At 62.8% G+C, this 15,920-nt stretch overlaps 3 non-coding genes and 1 pseudogene across 3 annotated transcripts; all 4 read right to left on the reverse strand.

Annotated features, from left to right (window-relative positions):
• Positions 1-3,448: 3,448 nt before the first annotated feature.
• Positions 3,449-3,567, reverse strand: LOC142861264 (uncharacterized; annotated as a pseudogene).
• Positions 3,568-7,343: 3,776 nt separating this feature from the next.
• On the reverse strand, positions 7,344-7,462 carry LOC142861252 (5S ribosomal RNA). The gene has a single exon (XR_012912619.1). It is a non-coding gene; the product is annotated as a 5S ribosomal RNA (ribosomal RNA).
• Positions 7,463-11,253: 3,791 nt separating this feature from the next.
• LOC142861253 (5S ribosomal RNA) lies at positions 11,254-11,372 on the reverse strand. Its single transcript, XR_012912620.1, has one exon. It is a non-coding gene; the product is annotated as a 5S ribosomal RNA (ribosomal RNA).
• Positions 11,373-15,168: 3,796 nt separating this feature from the next.
• On the reverse strand, positions 15,169-15,287 carry LOC142861254 (5S ribosomal RNA). Its single transcript, XR_012912621.1, has one exon. It is a non-coding gene; the product is annotated as a 5S ribosomal RNA (ribosomal RNA).
• Between the last annotated feature and the right edge of the window lie 633 nt (positions 15,288-15,920).

The raw sequence follows: 15,920 nt of genomic DNA on the forward strand, positions 1-15,920 counted from the left end.
GCCTCCACGGCTGGACTCGCCAAGGTGGAGCCCTCCCAGCCCCCCTCGTCTCCTCGCCCGGCCTCCTTCACCTACCCGCTGCCCACCCCCAGCGCGTCGCTGCCGCTGACTGCGCACGCGCGGGACGCTCGCCCTTTGACCCCAGCCAGGGGCCGCCCTCCCCCACAACCCCTTTCAGCTGCGCCCCCCCCCTTGCCCTGTGTGTGGGCTGCCGCCTATTCCCCCGGGCCAGGGCTGGGGCACAGCCAGTGTATGGGGCGTCTCTCTCTGGGGATGTGTCCCATGGGTGGGGTGGGGTGGCGTGGTTTGGGGGGCGCTGAAGAAATCAGTCCCCTCCATCTCCTACCTCTGGAAAACGCCCAAGCCCGTGGAGAACTGCCGGCACCGCTTCGTGGGGGCCGGGACCCTCCTCAGTGTCCTCCTGTGGCCCAGTCCAAGGGGCCTGGGCCTGGCCGGGGCTGCATTGGACCCCGACCACCCTGGCGTGTGGACTCGCTAAAAATCGGCCATTAGATATTGGATTCCAGCTTCCTGGAGGTCATTTCACTAATGAGTGCACCGGAAAGAGTTTCCTAATCCATCTGTGAGGGTGGCAACTGAAAGAGAATTTTAAAGCTGACAGAATAGGCGAGGGAAGGCATAGGAGATTTCCACAGCCAGCAAGGAAGACTTTCCCGAAATGGAAGAAAGAAACGAGCAAACAGAGACACCGGTAGCCCGCCCGGAAAAGAGTCTGCCCCTGAGAGAAAGCACCCTGACCAGGTTCACCCGTGGGTGGGTGGCGAGCTAGCGGCATTCAGAAGAGCGAGGCCCGCAGTCTGTGCGGAAGACACCTGCGCTCGGGTGTGTGTGGCGGCGCGATTCACAAGCAGCTCTAGATGTTAAACCAAGGAGAAGCCAGGGAGTTCCCAACGCCCCAGGTGTCCTCAGCCCACGACTGGCTGCTGTGGGAATGCGAAGCCCGGCTCCTTGTCTCAGAGCGGGGTTCCCAGGAGGATCAGGCTGAAGCTGGGACTTGGCCTCAAAGTGTCCCCTCGCATGGCCACCCCCTTCCCCTTCCTGCTCCTCTACTCCTGGTGCCCCTCCATCCAGGGGCCAGACCTTAAAGAGTCACCGCAAGAGAATCCTGGTCCCAAAGGAGCCTTCTGGGGGACCGGTGCTGAGAGAGGTTGTGGGCATGGCCCGCTGGGGCTCTGCCCGACCCAGGGCTGAGAGATGCCACCTCCCAGCTCTGGGTCCCTGCAGGAAGTGTTGGCAAGCACAGGGCCGGTCCTCCAAAGGCCCAGGTGCAGGGAGCCCAGGCCAAGCAGCCTGTGGAAGAAGCCACTTGCCGTGCCACCCCGGGAACAGGACTGCAGGCCCCGCCCTTCCCACCTCCTCCTCCTCCTCCTCCTCCTAACCCCCGCCCCGCCCCCACAGGGCACAGGGCTCAGAGACACCTCAGACTCTTGCTACCCAAAGTGCAAAGGGCATCAGTTGCTCCTCCAACCCCCCACCCGCCCAGCAGACCACGTTGTCCAGCCAGCCCCCTGGCCTCCCTGGGGTGCCCAGCAGAAAAGTGCAGACACCCACCGGACCCTCAGTCTCAGTTTTCGGAGGTTTTTGCCACTCTAAGGACCCGCAGGCCAGCTGGGCCTTCGGGCAGGACAGAGAGCCCCGGAATCCGACGTGGAGAGCTGCGTGTACGTCCCCATCATGAGGCGGTCCCCACCTCCGCGGCTCTCCCCTTGCGGGGAGCGGCAGCCCAGCCGGCAGCCGCAGGGCCTCAGGGAAGACACCAGGCTGGGCCCCCGCGCCACAGCGGGGGGCACGTCCCCCGCACTCACGCGACTTAGGGACGGCTGCTGGAGACTGCTGCGGCCACCCTGCTGCCGGGTTTCTGGAGGGCTTCCTGGAAGCAGCATCCACACCAAGCCCTTGGAAGGCCCAGGCGACGGAGGAGCCGGTCAGGCAGGGGCCGAGGACGTTGAGAGGCCGGGCGGGAAGGAGCGTGTCAGGCAGGGGCAGAGGAGACGGGCTGGGTAAGGGTTAGGGTTACAGTTAGGGCACAATTCACAATCCCAAAGACGTGGAAGCGACCCGAGTGCCCATCCATCCAGGAGTGCATCAATAAAATGTGGCGCGTGGACACCACGGAGTGCCATTCGGCTGTGAGGAGCAGCGGTGATAGGGCGCCTCTCGTGTTCTCCTGGCCACAGCTGGAACCCGTTCCAGTAGGCCAAGTATCCCAAGAATGGACACAGGAGCACCACGTGAGCGCGCTCACCGGCAAACTGGTACGAACGGATGGACACCTAAGTGGACAGAGAGGAATCACCTTCATCGGGTGGGTGTCGGTTGGGTGGGGGGAGGGGAGGGGCATACACATCCATTAGGCATGGGGTGGGTGCGCACCGACTGGGGGATGGGCGCACTTGAAGCTCTGACCCGAGGGGGGAGGCTTGGAGAGGGCAAGGCACCCGACCTTAACATTGGTACCCCCACAATACGCTGGAACAACATGAGAGGTATATGAATAAGAACACAGGGGGGGCCGGGCGCGGTGGCTCACGCCTGTAATCCTAGCTCTCTGGGAGGCCGAGGCGGGCGGATTGCTCCAGGTCAGGAGTTCGAAACCAGCCTGAGCAAGAGCGAGACCCCGTCTCTACTAAAAATAGAAAGAAATTAATTGGCCAACTAATATATATAGAAAAACGCAGCCGGGCGTGGTGGTGCATGCCTGTAGTCCCAACTACTCGGGAGGCTGAGGCAGCAGGATTGCTTGAGCCCGGAGATTGAGGTTGCTGTGAGCTAGGCTGACGCCATGGCACTCACTCTAGCCTGGGCAGCAAAACGAGACTCTGTCTCAAAAAAAAAAAAAAAAGAACACAGGGGGGAGGGCGGCACGGGCAACACATGTCACCTGAATACTTGTACTCCCATCATCTGCTTGAAAAGAGAGAGAAAAGAAAATGCAATCCTAGAGGTAAGAGACACTTTTTAAAAATAATGAATCCGAAGAGAAAAGTAAAAGGAGGCCTGTGGAGCAGGTCTGGGTGTGACTCCGGATCCCCCAACATCAGGTGCCACCACCAAAGATTCCTGCGTGTAGCCCATAGAACCCCAAAAGCAACGGGACGAGTTCTGGTCACATACTCCCTCAAAATGACATCCTGGCCTTCTTCTGGAACTCCCTCCCCTCTCAGACTCTCAAGGTTTCCTCCAGCGTGTCGGTTCCCACAGAGCAGACCTTTGGTCTGAGACCTGACAGTCCAGATGCCACGCATGCTGCCGCGTGGCGGCGGTGTCGCGGCTTGGGACAAGAGGAGGCCCCACGGTGCGGGCTGGGGCGCCAGGCACCGCGCGGGCGCTGAGGGTGGGGGTGACCCCCACCCCGGGCCGCCGCCGCGCTCCCAGAAAGGGGACAGAACAAGAGGCAAAAAAAAAAAAAAAAAAAAAAAAAAGCAGCAGCCTGTGGCACCCGGTATTCCCAGGCGGTCTCCCATCCAAGTACTAACCAGGCCCGACCCTGCTTAGCTTCCGAGACCAGACGAGATCGGGGGCGTTCAGGGTGGTGTGGCCCTAGATGGCGGCGGAGGACGGCCCTGCCCCGCTCGAGAAGCCGAGCCTCTCTGGGCTTCCCCGCCGCCGCCTCCCGCCCCAGGCCCCGCGCCGGGCCGGGCCGGTTGAGTTCGCCGGCCGGGTCCCGCGGGCTCCCAGGGACGGGGGTGATGGGCGGGGCGGGGTGGGGGGCTGTCTCTCTATACACACACACACACACTCACACTCACTCACACTCACACAAGATGCGCCTCCACGGCTGGATTCGCCAAGGTGGAGCCCTCCCAGCCCCCCTCGTCTCCTCGCCTGGGCTCCTTCACCTACCCGCTGCCAACCCCCAGCGCGTCGCTGCCGCTGACTGCGCAAGCGCGGGACGCTCGCCCTTTGACACCAGCCAGGGGCCGCCCTCCACCACAACCCCTTTCAGCTGCGCCCCCCCCTCGCCCTGTGGGTGGGCTGCCGCCTATTCCCCCGGGCCAGGGCTGGGGCACAGCCAGTGTATGGGGCGTCTCTCTCTGGGGATGTGTCCCATGGGTGGGGTGGGGTGGCGTGGTTTGGGGGGCGCTGAAGAAATCAGTCCCCTCCATCTCCTACCTCTGGAAAACGCCCAAGCCCGTGGAGAACTGCCGGCACCGCTTCGTGGGGGCCGGGACCCTCCTCCGTGTCCTCCTGTGGCCCAGTCCAAGGGGCCTGGGCCTGGCCGGGGCTGCATTGGACCCCGACCACCCTGGCGTGTGGACTCGCTAAAAATCGGCCATTAGATATTGGATTCCAGCTTCCTGGAGGTCATTTCACTAATGAGTGCACCGGAAAGAGTTTCCTAATCCATCTGTGAGGGTGGCAACTGAAAGAGAATTTTAAAGCTGACAGAATAGGCGAGGGAAGGCATAGGAGATTTCCACACCCAGCAAGGAAGACTTTCCCGAAATGGAAGAAAGAAACGAGCAAACAGAGACACCGGTAGCCCGCCCGGAAAAGAGTCTGCCCCTGAGAGAAAGCACCCTGACCAGGTTCACCCGTGGGTGGGTGGCGAGCTAGCGGCATTCAGAAGAGCGAGGCCCGCAGTCTGTGCGGAAGACACCTGCGCTCGGGTGTGTGTGGCGGCGCGATTCACAAGCAGCTCTAGACGTTAAACCAAGGAGAAGCCAGGGAGTTCCCAACGCCCCAGGTGTCCTCAGCCCACGACTGGCTGCTGTGGGAATGCGAAGCCCGGCTCCTTGTCTCAGAGCGGGGTTCCCAGGAGGATCAGGCTGAAGCTGGGACTTGGCCTCAAAGTGTCCCCTCGCACGGCCACCCCCTTCCCCTTCCTGCTCCTCTACTCCTGGTGCCCCTCCATCCAGGGGCCAGACCTTAAAGAGTCACCGCAAGAGAATCCTGGTCCCAAAGGAGCCTTCTGGGGGACCGGTGCTGAGAGAGGTTGTGGGCATGGCCCGCTGGGGCTCTGCCCGACCCAGGGCTGAGAGATGCCACCTCCCAGCTCTGGGTCCCTGCAGGAAGTGTTGGCAAGCACAGGGCCGGTCCTCCAAAGGCCCAGGTGCAGGGAGCCCAGGCCAAGCAGCCTGTGGAAGAAGCCACTTGCCGTGCCACCCCCGGGAACAGGACTGCAGGCCCCGGCCCTTCCCACCTCCTCCTCCTCCTCTTCCTCCTCCTCCTCCCCCCCGCCCCGCCCCCACAGGGCACAGGGCTCAGAGACACCTCAGACTCTTGCTACCCAAAGTGCAAAGGGCATCAGTTGCTCCTCCAACACCCCCCCCCCCGCCCAGCAGACCACGTTGTCCAGCCAGCCCCCGGGCCTCCCTGGGGTGCCCAGCACAAAAGTGCAGACACCCACCGGACCCTCAGTCTCAGTTTTCGGAGGTTTTTGCCACTCTAAGGACCCGCAGGCCAGCTGGGCCTTCGGGCAGGACAGAGAGCCCCGGAATCCGACGTGGAGAGCTGCGTGTACGTCCCCATCAGGAGGCGGTCCCCACCTCCGCGGCTCTCCCCTTGCGGGGAGCGGCAGCCCAGCCGGCAGCCGCAGGGCCTCAGGGAAGACACCAGGCTGGGCCCCCGCGGCACAGCGGGGGCACGTCCCCCGCACTCACGCGACTTAGGGACGGCTGCTGGAGACTGCTGCGGCCACCCTGCTGCCGGGTTTCTGGAGGGCTTCCTGGTAGCAGCATCCACACCAAGCCCTTGGAAGGCCCAGGCGACGGAGGAGCCGGTCAGGCAGGGGCCGAGGACGGTGAGAGGCCGGGCGGGAAGGAGCGTGTCAGGCAGGGGCAGAGGACGGTGACAGGCCGGGCGGGGAGGAGCCGGTCAGGCGGGGGCCCAGGACAGTGACGGGCCTGGCCGGGGAGGAGTGCGTCAGGCAGGGGCAGAGGAGACGGGCTGGGTAAGGGTTAGGGTTACAGTTAGGGCACAATTCACAATCCCAAAGACGTGGAAGCGACCCGAGTGCCCATCCATCCAGGAGTGCATCAATAAAATGTGGCGCGTGGACACCACGGAGTGCCATTCGGCTGTGAGGAGCAGCGGTGAGAGGGCGCCTCTCGTGTTCTCCTGGCCAGAGCTGGAACCCGTTCCAGTAAGCCAAGTATCCCAAGAATGGACACACGAGCACCACGTGAGCGCGCTCACCAGCAAATTGGTACGAACGGATGGACACCTAAGTGGACAGAGAGGAATCACCTTCATCGGGTGGGTGTCGGGCGGGTGGGGGGAGGGGAGGGGCATACACATCCATTAGGCATGGGGTGGGTGCGCACCGACTGGGGGATGGGCGCACTTGAAGCTCTGACCCGAGGGGGGAGGCTTGGAGAGGGCAAGGCACCCGACCTTAACATTGGTACCCCCACAATACGCTGGAACAACATGAGAGGTATATGAATAAGAACACAGGGGGGGCCGGGCGCGGTGGCTCACGCCTGTAATCCTAGCTCTCTGGGAGGCCGAGGCGGGCGGATTGCTCCAGGTCAGGAGTTCGAAACCAGCCTGAGCAAGAGCGAGACCCCGTCTCTACTAAAAATAGAAAGAAATTAATTGGCCAACTAATACATATAGAGAAACACAGCCGGGCGTGGTGGTGCATGCCTGTAGTCCCAACTACTCGGGAGGCTGAGGCAGCAGGATTGCTTGAGCCCGGAGATTCAGGTTGCTGTGAGCTAGGCTGACGCCATGGCACTCACTCTAGCCTGGGCAGCAAAACGAGACTCTGTCTCAAAAAATAAAAAAAAAAGAACACAGGGGGGAGGGCGGCACGGGCAACACATGTCACCTGAATACTTGTACTCCCATCATCTGCTTGAAAAGAGAGAGAAAAGAAAATGCAATCCTAGAGGTAAGAGACACTTTTTAAAAATAATGAATCCGAAGAGAAAAGTAAAAGGAGGCCTGTGGAGCAGGTCTGGGTGTGACTCCGGATCCCCCAACATCAGGTGCCACCACCAAAGATTCCTGCGTGTAGCCCATAGAACCCCAAAAGCAACGGGACGAGTTCTGGTCACATACTCCCTCAAAATGACATCCTGGCCTTCTTCTGGAACTCCCTCCCCTCTCAGACTCTCAAGGTTTCCTCCAGCGTGTCGGTTCCCACAGAGCAGACCTTTGGTCTGAGACCTGACAGTCCAGATGCCACGCATGCTGCCGCGTGGCGGCGGTGTCGCGGCTTGGGACAAGAGGAGGCCCCACGGTGCGGGCTGGGGCGCCAGGCACCGCGCGGGCGCTGAGGGTGGGGGTGACCCCCACCCCGGGCCGCCGCCGCGCTCCCAGAAAGGGGACAGAACAAGAGGCAAAAAAAAAAAAAAAAAAAAAAAAAAAGCAGCAGCCTGTGGCACCCGGTATTCCCAGGCGGTCTCCCATCCAAGTACTAACCAGGCCCGACCCTGCTTAGCTTCCGAGACCAGACGAGATCGGGGGCGTTCAGGGTGGTGTGGCCCTAGACGGCGGCGGAGGGCGCCCCTGCCCCGCTCGAGAAGCCGAGCCTCTCTGGGCTTCCCCGCCGCCGCCTCCCGCCCCAGGCCCCGCGCCGGGCCGGGCCGGTTGAGTTCGCCGGCCGGGTCCCGCGGGCTCCCAGGGACGGGGGTGATGGGCGGGGCGGGGCGGGGCGGGGCGGGGTGGGGGGCTGTCTCTCTATACACACACACACACACTCACACTCACTCACACTCACACAAGATGCGCCTCCACGGCTGGACTCGCCAAGGTGGAGCCCTCCCAGCCCCCCTCGTCTCCTCGCCCGGCCTCCTTCACCTACCCGCTGCCCACCCCCAGCGCGTCGCTGCCTGCCGCTGACTGCGCACGCGCGGGACGCTCGCCCTTTGACCCCAGCCAGGGGCCGCCCTCCCCCACAACCCCTTTCAGCTGCGCCCCCCCCCTCGCCCTGTGGGTGGGCTGCCGCCTATTCCCCCGGGCCAGGGCTGGGGCACAGCCAGTGTATGGGGCGTCTCTCTCTGGGGATGTGTCCCATGGGTGGGGTGGGGTGGCGTGGTTTGGGGGGCGCTGAAGAAATCAGTCCCCTCCATCTCCTACCTCTGGAAAACGCCCAAGCCCGTGGAGAACTGCCGGCACCGCTTCGTGGGGGCCGGGACCCTCCTCCGTGTCCTCCTGTGGCCCAGTCCAAGGGGCCTGGGCCTGGCCGGGGCTGCATTGGACCCCGACCACCCTGGCGTGTGGACTCGCTAAAAATCGGCCATTAGATATTGGATTCCAGCTTCCTGGAGGTCATTTCACTAATGAGTGCACCGGAAAGAGTTTCCTAATCCATCTGTGAGGGTGGCAACTGAAAGAGAATTTTAAAGCTGACAGAATAGGCGAGGGAAGGCATAGGAGATTTCCACAGCCAGCAAGGAAGACTTTCCCGAAATGGAAGAAAGAAACGAGCAAACAGAGACACCGGTAGCCCGCCCGGAAAAGAGTCTGCCCCTGAGAGAAAGCACCCTGACCAGGTTCACCCGTGGGTGGGTGGCGAGCTAGCGGCATTCAGAAGAGCGAGGCCCGCAGTCTGTGCGGAAGACACCTGCGCTCGGGTGTGTGTGGCGGCGCGATTCACAAGCAGCTCTAGACGTTAAACCAAGGAGAAGCCAGGGAGTTCCCAACGCCCCAGGTGTCCTCAGCCCACGACTGGCTGCTGTGGGAATGCGAAGCCCGGCTCCTTGTCTCAGAGCGGGGTTCCCAGGAGGATCAGGCTGAAGCTGGGACTTGGCCTCAAAGTGTCCCCTCGCACGGCCACCCCCTTCCCCTTCCTGCTCCTCTACTCCTGGTGCCCCTCCATCCAGGGGCCAGACCTTAAAGAGTCACCGCAAGAGAATCCTGGTCCCAAAGGAGCCTTCTGGGGGACCGGTGCTGAGAGAGGTTGTGGGCATGGCCCGCTGGGGCTCTGCCCGACCCAGGGCTGAGAGATGCCACCTCCCAGCTCTGGGTCCCTGCAGGAAGTGTTGGCAAGCACAGGGCCGGTCCTCCAAAGGCCCAGGTGCAGGGAGCCCAGGCCAAGCAGCCTGTGGAAGAAGCCACTTGCCGTGCCACCCCGGGAACAGGACTGCAGGCCCCGGCCCTTCCCACCTCCTCCTCCTCCTCCTCCTCCTCCTCCCCCCCGCCCCGCCCCCACAGGGCACAGGGCTCAGAGACACCTCAGACTCTTGCTACCCAAAGTGCAAAGGGCATCAGTTGCTCCTCCAACACCCCCCACCCGCCCAGCAGACCACGTTGTCCAGCCAGCCCCCGGGCCTCCCTGGGGTGCCCAGCACAAAAGTGCAGACACCCACCGGACCCTCAGTCTCAGTTTTCGGAGGTTTTTGCCACTCTAAGGACCCGCAGGCCAGCTGGGCCTTCGGGCAGGACAGAGAGCCCCGGAATCCGACGTGGAGAGCTGCGTGTACGTCCCCATCAGGAGGCGGTCCCCACCTCCGCGGCTCTCCCCTTGCGGGGAGCGGCAGCCCAGCCGGCAGCCGCAGGGCCTCAGGGAAGACACCAGGCTGGGCCCCCGCGGCACAGCGGGGGCACGTCCCCCGCACTCACGCGACTTAGGGACGGCTGCTGGAGACTGCTGCGGCCACCCTGCTGCCGGGTTTCTGGAGGGCTTCCTGGTAGCAGCATCCACACCAAGCCCTTGGAAGGCCCAGGCGACGGAGGAGCCGGTCAGGCAGGGGCCGAGGACGGTGAGAGGCCGGGCGGGAAGGAGCGTGTCAGGCAGGGGCAGAGGACGGTGACAGGCCGGGCGGGGAGGAGCCGGTCAGTCGGGGGCCCAGGACAGTGACGGGCCTGGCCGGGGAGGAGTGCGTCAGGCAGGGGCAGAGGAGACGGGCTGGGTAAGGGTTAGGGTTACAGTTAGGGCACAATTCACAATCCCAAAGACGTGGAAGCGACCCGAGTGCCCATCCATCCAGGAGTGCATCAATAAAATGTGGCGCGTGGACACCACGGAGTGCCATTCGGCTGTGAGGAGCAGCGGTGAGAGGGCGCCTCTCGTGTTCTCCTGGCCAGAGCTGGAACCCGTTCCAGTAAGCCAAGTATCCCAAGAATGGACACACGAGCACCACGTGAGCGCGCTCACCAGCAAATTGGTACGAACGGATGGACACCTAAGTGGACAGAGAGGAATCACCTTCATCGGGTGGGTGTCGGGCGGGTGGGGGGAGGGGAGGGGCATACACATCCATTAGGCATGGGGTGGGTGCGCACCGACTGGGGGATGGGCGCACTTGAAGCTCTGACCCGAGGGGGGAGGCTTGGAGAGGGCAAGGCACCCGACCTTAACATTGGTACCCCCACAATACGCTGGAGCAACATGAGAGGTATATGAATAAGAACACAGGGGGGGCCGGGCGCGGTAGCTCACGCCTGTAATCCTAGCTCTCTGGGAGGCCTAGGCGGGCGGATTGCTCCAGGTCAGGAGTTCGAAACCAGCCTGAGCAAGAGCGAGACCCCGTCTCTACTAAAAATAGAAAGAAATTAATTGGCCAACTAATACATATAGAGAAACACAGCCGGGCGTGGTGGTGCATGCCTGTAGTCCCAACTACTCGGGAGGCTGAGGCAGCAGGATTGCTTGAGCCCGGAGATTCAGGTTGCTGTGAGCTAGGCTGACGCCATGGCACTCACTCTAGCCTGGGCAGCAAAACGAGACTCTGTCTCAAAAAAAAAAAAAAAAAGAACACAGGGGGGAGGGCGGCACGGGCAACACATGTCACCTGAATACTTGTACTCCCATCATCTGCTTGAAAAGAGAGAGAAAAGAAAATGCAATCCTAGAGGTAAGAGACACTTTTTAAAAATAATGAATCCGAAGAGAAAAGTAAAAGGAGGCCTGTGGAGCAGGTCTGGGTGTGACTCCGGATCCCCCAACATCAGGTGCCACCACCAAAGATTCCTGCGTGTAGCCCATAGAACCCCAAAAGCAACGGGACGAGTTCTGGTCACATACTCCCTCAAAATGACATCCTGGCCTTCTTCTGGAACTCCCTCCCCTCTCAGACTCTCAAGGTTTCCTCCAGCGTGTCGGTTCCCACAGAGCAGACCTTTGGTCTGAGACCTGACAGTCCAGATGCCACGCATGCTGCCGCGTGGCGGCGGTGTCGCGGCTTGGGACAAGAGGAGGCCCCACGGTGCGGGCTGGGGCGCCAGGCACCGCGCGGGCGCTGAGGGTGGGGGTGACCCCCACCCCGGGCCGCCGCCGCGCTCCCAGAAAGGGGACAGAACAAGAGGCAAAAAAAAAAAAAAAAAAAAAAAAAAAGCAGCAGCCTGTGGCACCCGGTATTCCCAGGCGGTCTCCCATCCAAGTACTAACCAGGCCCGACCCTGCTTAGCTTCCGAGACCAGACGAGATCGGGGGCGTTCAGGGTGGTGTGGCCCTAGACGGCGGCGGAGGGCGCCCCTGCCCCGCTCGAGAAGCCGAGCCTCTCTGGGCTTCCCCGCCGCCGCCTCCCGCCCCAGGCCCCGCGCCGGGCCGGGCCGGTTGAGTTCGCCGGCCGGGTCCCGCGGGCTCCCAGGGACGGGGGTGATGGGCGGGGCGGGGCGGGGCGGGGCGGGGTGGGGGGCTGTCTCTCTATACACACACACACACACACTCACACTCACTCACACTCACACAAGATGCGCCTCCATGGCTGGACTCGCCAAGGTGGAGCCCTCCCAGCCCCCCTCGTCTCCTCGCCCGGCCTCCTTCACCTACCCGCTGCCCACCCCCAGCGCGTCGCTGCCTGCCGCTGACTGCGCACGCACGGGACGCTCGCCCTTTGACCCCAGCCAGGGGCCGCCCTCCCCCACAACCCCTTTCAGCTGCGCCCCCCCCCTCGCCCTGTGGGTGGGCTGCCGCCTATTCCCCCGGGCCAGGGCTGGGGCACAGCCAGTGTATGGGGCGTCTCTCTCTGGGGATGTGTCCCATGGGTGGGGTGGGGTGGCGTGGTTTGGGGGGCGCTGAAGAAATCAGTCCCCTCCATCTCCTACCTCTGGAAAACGCCCAAGCCCGTGGAGAACTGCCGGCACCGCTTCGTGGGGGCCGGGACCCTCCTCCGTGTCCTCCTGTGGCCCAGTCCAAGGGGCCTGGGCCTGGCCGGGGCTGCATTGGACCCCGACCACCCTGGCGTGTGGACTCGCTAAAAATCGGCCATTAGATATTGGATTCCAGCTTCCTGGAGGTCATTTCACTAATGAGTGCACCGGAAAGAGTTTCCTAATCCATCTGTGAGGGTGGCAACTGAAAGAGAATTTTAAAGCTGACAGAATAGGCGAGGGAAGGCATAGGAGATTTCCACAGCCAGCAAGGAAGACTTTCCCGAAATGGAAGAAAGAAACGAGCAAACAGAGACACCGGTAGCCCGCCCGGAAAAGAGTCTGCCCCTGAGAGAAAGCACCCTGACCAGGTTCACCCGTGGGTGGGTGGCGAGCTAGCGGCATTCAGAAGAGCGAGGCCCGCAGTCTGTGCGGAAGACACCTGCGCTCGGGTGTGTGTGGCGGCGCGATTCACAAGCAGCTCTAGACGTTAAACCAAGGAGAAGCCAGGGAGTTCCCAACGCCCCAGGTGTCCTCAGCCCACGACTGGCTGCTGTGGGAATGCGAAGCCCGGCTCCTTGTCTCAGAGCGGGGTTCCCAGGAGGATCAGGCTGAAGCTGGGACTTGGCCTCAAAGTGTCCCCTCGCATGGCCACCCCCTTCCCCTTCCTGCTCCTCTACTCCTGGTGCCCCTCCATCCAGGGGCCAGACCTTAAAGAGTCACCGCAAGAGAATCCTGGTCCCAAAGGAGCCTTCTGGGGGACCGGTGCTGAGAGAGGTTGTGGGCATGGCCCGCTGGGGCTCTGCCCGACCCAGGGCTGAGAGATGCCACCTCCCAGCTCTGGGTCCCTGCAGGAAGTGTTGGCAAGCACAGGGCCGGTCCTCCAAAGGCCCAGGTGCAGGGAGCCCAGGCCAAGCAGCCTGTGGAAGAAGCCACTTGCCGTGCCACCCCCGGGAACAGGACTGCAGGTCCCGGCCCTTCCCACCTCCTCCTCCTCCTCCTCCTCCTCCTCCTCCCCCCCGCCCCGCCCCCACAGGGCACAGGGCTCAGAGACACCTCAGACTCTTGCTACCCAAAGTGCAAAGGGCATCAGTTGCTCCTCCAACACCCCCCACCCGCCCAGCAGACCACGTTGTCCAGCCAGCCCCCGGGCCTCCCTGGGGTGCCCAGCACAAAAGTGCAGACACCCACCGGACCCTCAGTCTCAGTTTTCGGAGGTTTTTGCCACTCTAAGGACCCGCAGGCCAGCTGGGCCTTCGGGCAGGACAGAGAGCCCCGGAATCCGACGTGGAGAGCTGCGTGTACGTCCCCATCAGGAGGCGGTCCCCACCTCCGCGGCTCTCCCCTTGCGGGGAGCGGCAGCCCAGCCGGCAGCCGCAGGGCCTCAGGGAAGACACCAGGCTGGGCCCCCGCGGCACAGCGGGGGCACGTCCCCCGCACTCACGCGACTTAGGGACGGCTGCTGGAGACTGCTGCGGCCACCCTGCTGCCGGGTTTCTGGAGGGCTTCCTGGTAGCAGCATCCACACCAAGCCCTTGGAAGGCCCAGGCGACGGAGGAGCCGGTCAGGCAGGGGCCGAGGACGGTGAGAGGCCGGGGGGGAAGGAGCGTGTCAGGCAGGGGCAGAGGACGGTGACAGGCCGGGCGTGGAGGAGCCGGTCAGGCGGGGGCCCAGGACAGTGACGGGCCTGGCCGGGGAGGAGTGCGTCAGGCAGGGGCAGAGGAGACGGGCTGGGTAAGGGTTAGGGTTACAGTTAGGGCACAATTCACAATCCCAAAGACGTGGAAGCGACCCGAGTGCCCATCCATCCAGGAGTGCATCAATAAAATGTGGCGCGTGGACACCACGGAGTGCCATTCGGCTGTGAGGAGCAGTGGTGAGAGGGCGCCTCTCGTGTTCTCCTGGCCAGAGCTGGAACCCGTTCCAGTAAGCCAAGTATCCCAAGAATGGACACACGAGCACCACGTGAGCGCGCTCACCAGCAAATTGGTACGAACGGATGGACACCTAAGTGGACAGAGAGGAATCACCTTCATCGGGTGGGTGTCGGGCGGGTGGGGGGAGGGGAGGGGCATACACATCCATTAGGCATGGGGTGGGTGCGCACCGACTGGGGGATGGGCGCACTTGAAGCTCTGACCCGAGGGGGGAGGCTTGGAGAGGGCAAGGCACCCGACCTTAACATTGGTACCCCCACAATACGCTGGAACAACATGAGAGGTATATGAATAAGAACACAGGGGGGGCCGGGCGCGGTGGCTCACGCCTGTAATCCTAGCTCTCTGGGAGGCCGAGGCGGGCGGATTGCTCCAGGTCAGGAGTTCGAAACCAGCCTGAGCAAGAGCGAGACCCCGTCTCTACTAAAAATAGAAAGAAATTAATTGGCCAACTAATACATATAGAGAAACACAGCCGGGCGTGGTGGTGCATGCCTGTAGTCCCAACTACTCGGGAGGCTGAGGCAGCAGGATTGCTTGAGCCCGGAGATTCAGGTTGCTGTGAGCTAGGCTGACGCCATGGCACTCACTCTAGCCTGGGCAGCAAAACGAGACTCTGTCTCAAAAAATAAAAAAAAAAGAACACAGGGGGGAGGGCGGCACGGGCAACACATGTCACCTGAATACTTGTACTCCCATCATCTGCTTGAAAAGAGAGAGAAAAGAAAATGCAATCCTAGAGGTAAGAGACACTTTTTAAAAATAATGAATCCGAAGAGAAAAGTAAAAGGAGGCCTGTGGAGCAGGTCTGGGTGTGACTCCGGATCCCCCAACATCAGGTGCCACCACCAAAGATTCCTGCGTGTAGCCCATAGAACCCCAAAAGCAACGGGACGAGTTCTGGTCACATACTCCCTCAAAATGACATCCTGGCCTTCTTCTGGAACTCCCTCCCCTCTCAGACTCTCAAGGTTTCCTCCAGCGTGTCGGTTCCCACAGAGCAGACCTTTGGTCTGAGACCTGACAGTCCAGATGCCACGCATGCTGCCGCGTGGCGGCGGTGTCGCGGCTTGGGACAAGAGGAGGCCCCACGGTGCGGGCTGGGGCGCCAGGCACCGCGCGGGCGCTGAGGGTGGGGGTGACCCCCACCCCGGGCCGCCGCCGCGCTCCCAGAAAGGGGACAGAACAAGAGGCAAAAAAAAAAAAAAAAAAAAAAAAAAGCAGCAGCCTGTGGCACCCGGTATTCCCAGGCGGTCTCCCATCCAAGTACTAACCAGGCCCGACCCTGCTTAGCTTCCGAGACCAGACGAGATCGGGGGCGTTCAGGGTGGTGTGGCCCTAGACGGCGGCGGAGGGCGCCCCTGCCCCGCTCGAGAAGCCGAGCCTCTCTGGGCTTCCCCGCCGCCGCCTCCCGCCCCAGGCCCCGCGCCGGGCCGGGCCGGTTGAGTTCGCCGGCCGGGTCCCGCGGGCTCCCAGGGACGGGGGTGATGGGCGGGGCGGGGCGGGGCGGGGCGGGGTGGGGGGCTGTCTCTCTATACACACACACACACACTCACACTCACTCACACTCACACAAGATGCGCCTCCACGGCTGGACTCGCCAAGGTGGAGCCCTCCCAGCCCCCCTCGTCTCCTCGCCCGGCCTCCTTCACCTACCCGCTGCCCACCCCCAGCGCGTCGCTGCCTGCCGCTGACTGCGCACGCACGGGACGCTCGCCCTTTGACCCCAGCAAGGGGCCGCCCTCCCCCACAACCCCTTTCAGCTGCGCCCCCCCCTCGCCCTGTGGGTGGGCTGCCGCCTATTCCCCCGGGCCAGGGCTGGGGCACAGCCAGTGTATGGGGCGTCTCTCTCTGGGGATGTGTCCCATGGGTGGGGTGGGGTGGCGTGGTTTGGGGGGCGCTGAAGAAATCAGTCCCCTCCATCTCCTACCTCTGGAAAACGCCCAAGCCCGTGGAGAACTGCCGGCACCGCTTCGT

This window comes from Microcebus murinus, chromosome 16 (genome assembly GCF_040939455.1).
Source record: "Microcebus murinus isolate Inina chromosome 16, M.murinus_Inina_mat1.0, whole genome shotgun sequence".
Classification (NCBI taxonomy): Eukaryota; Metazoa; Chordata; class Mammalia; order Primates; family Cheirogaleidae; genus Microcebus; species Microcebus murinus.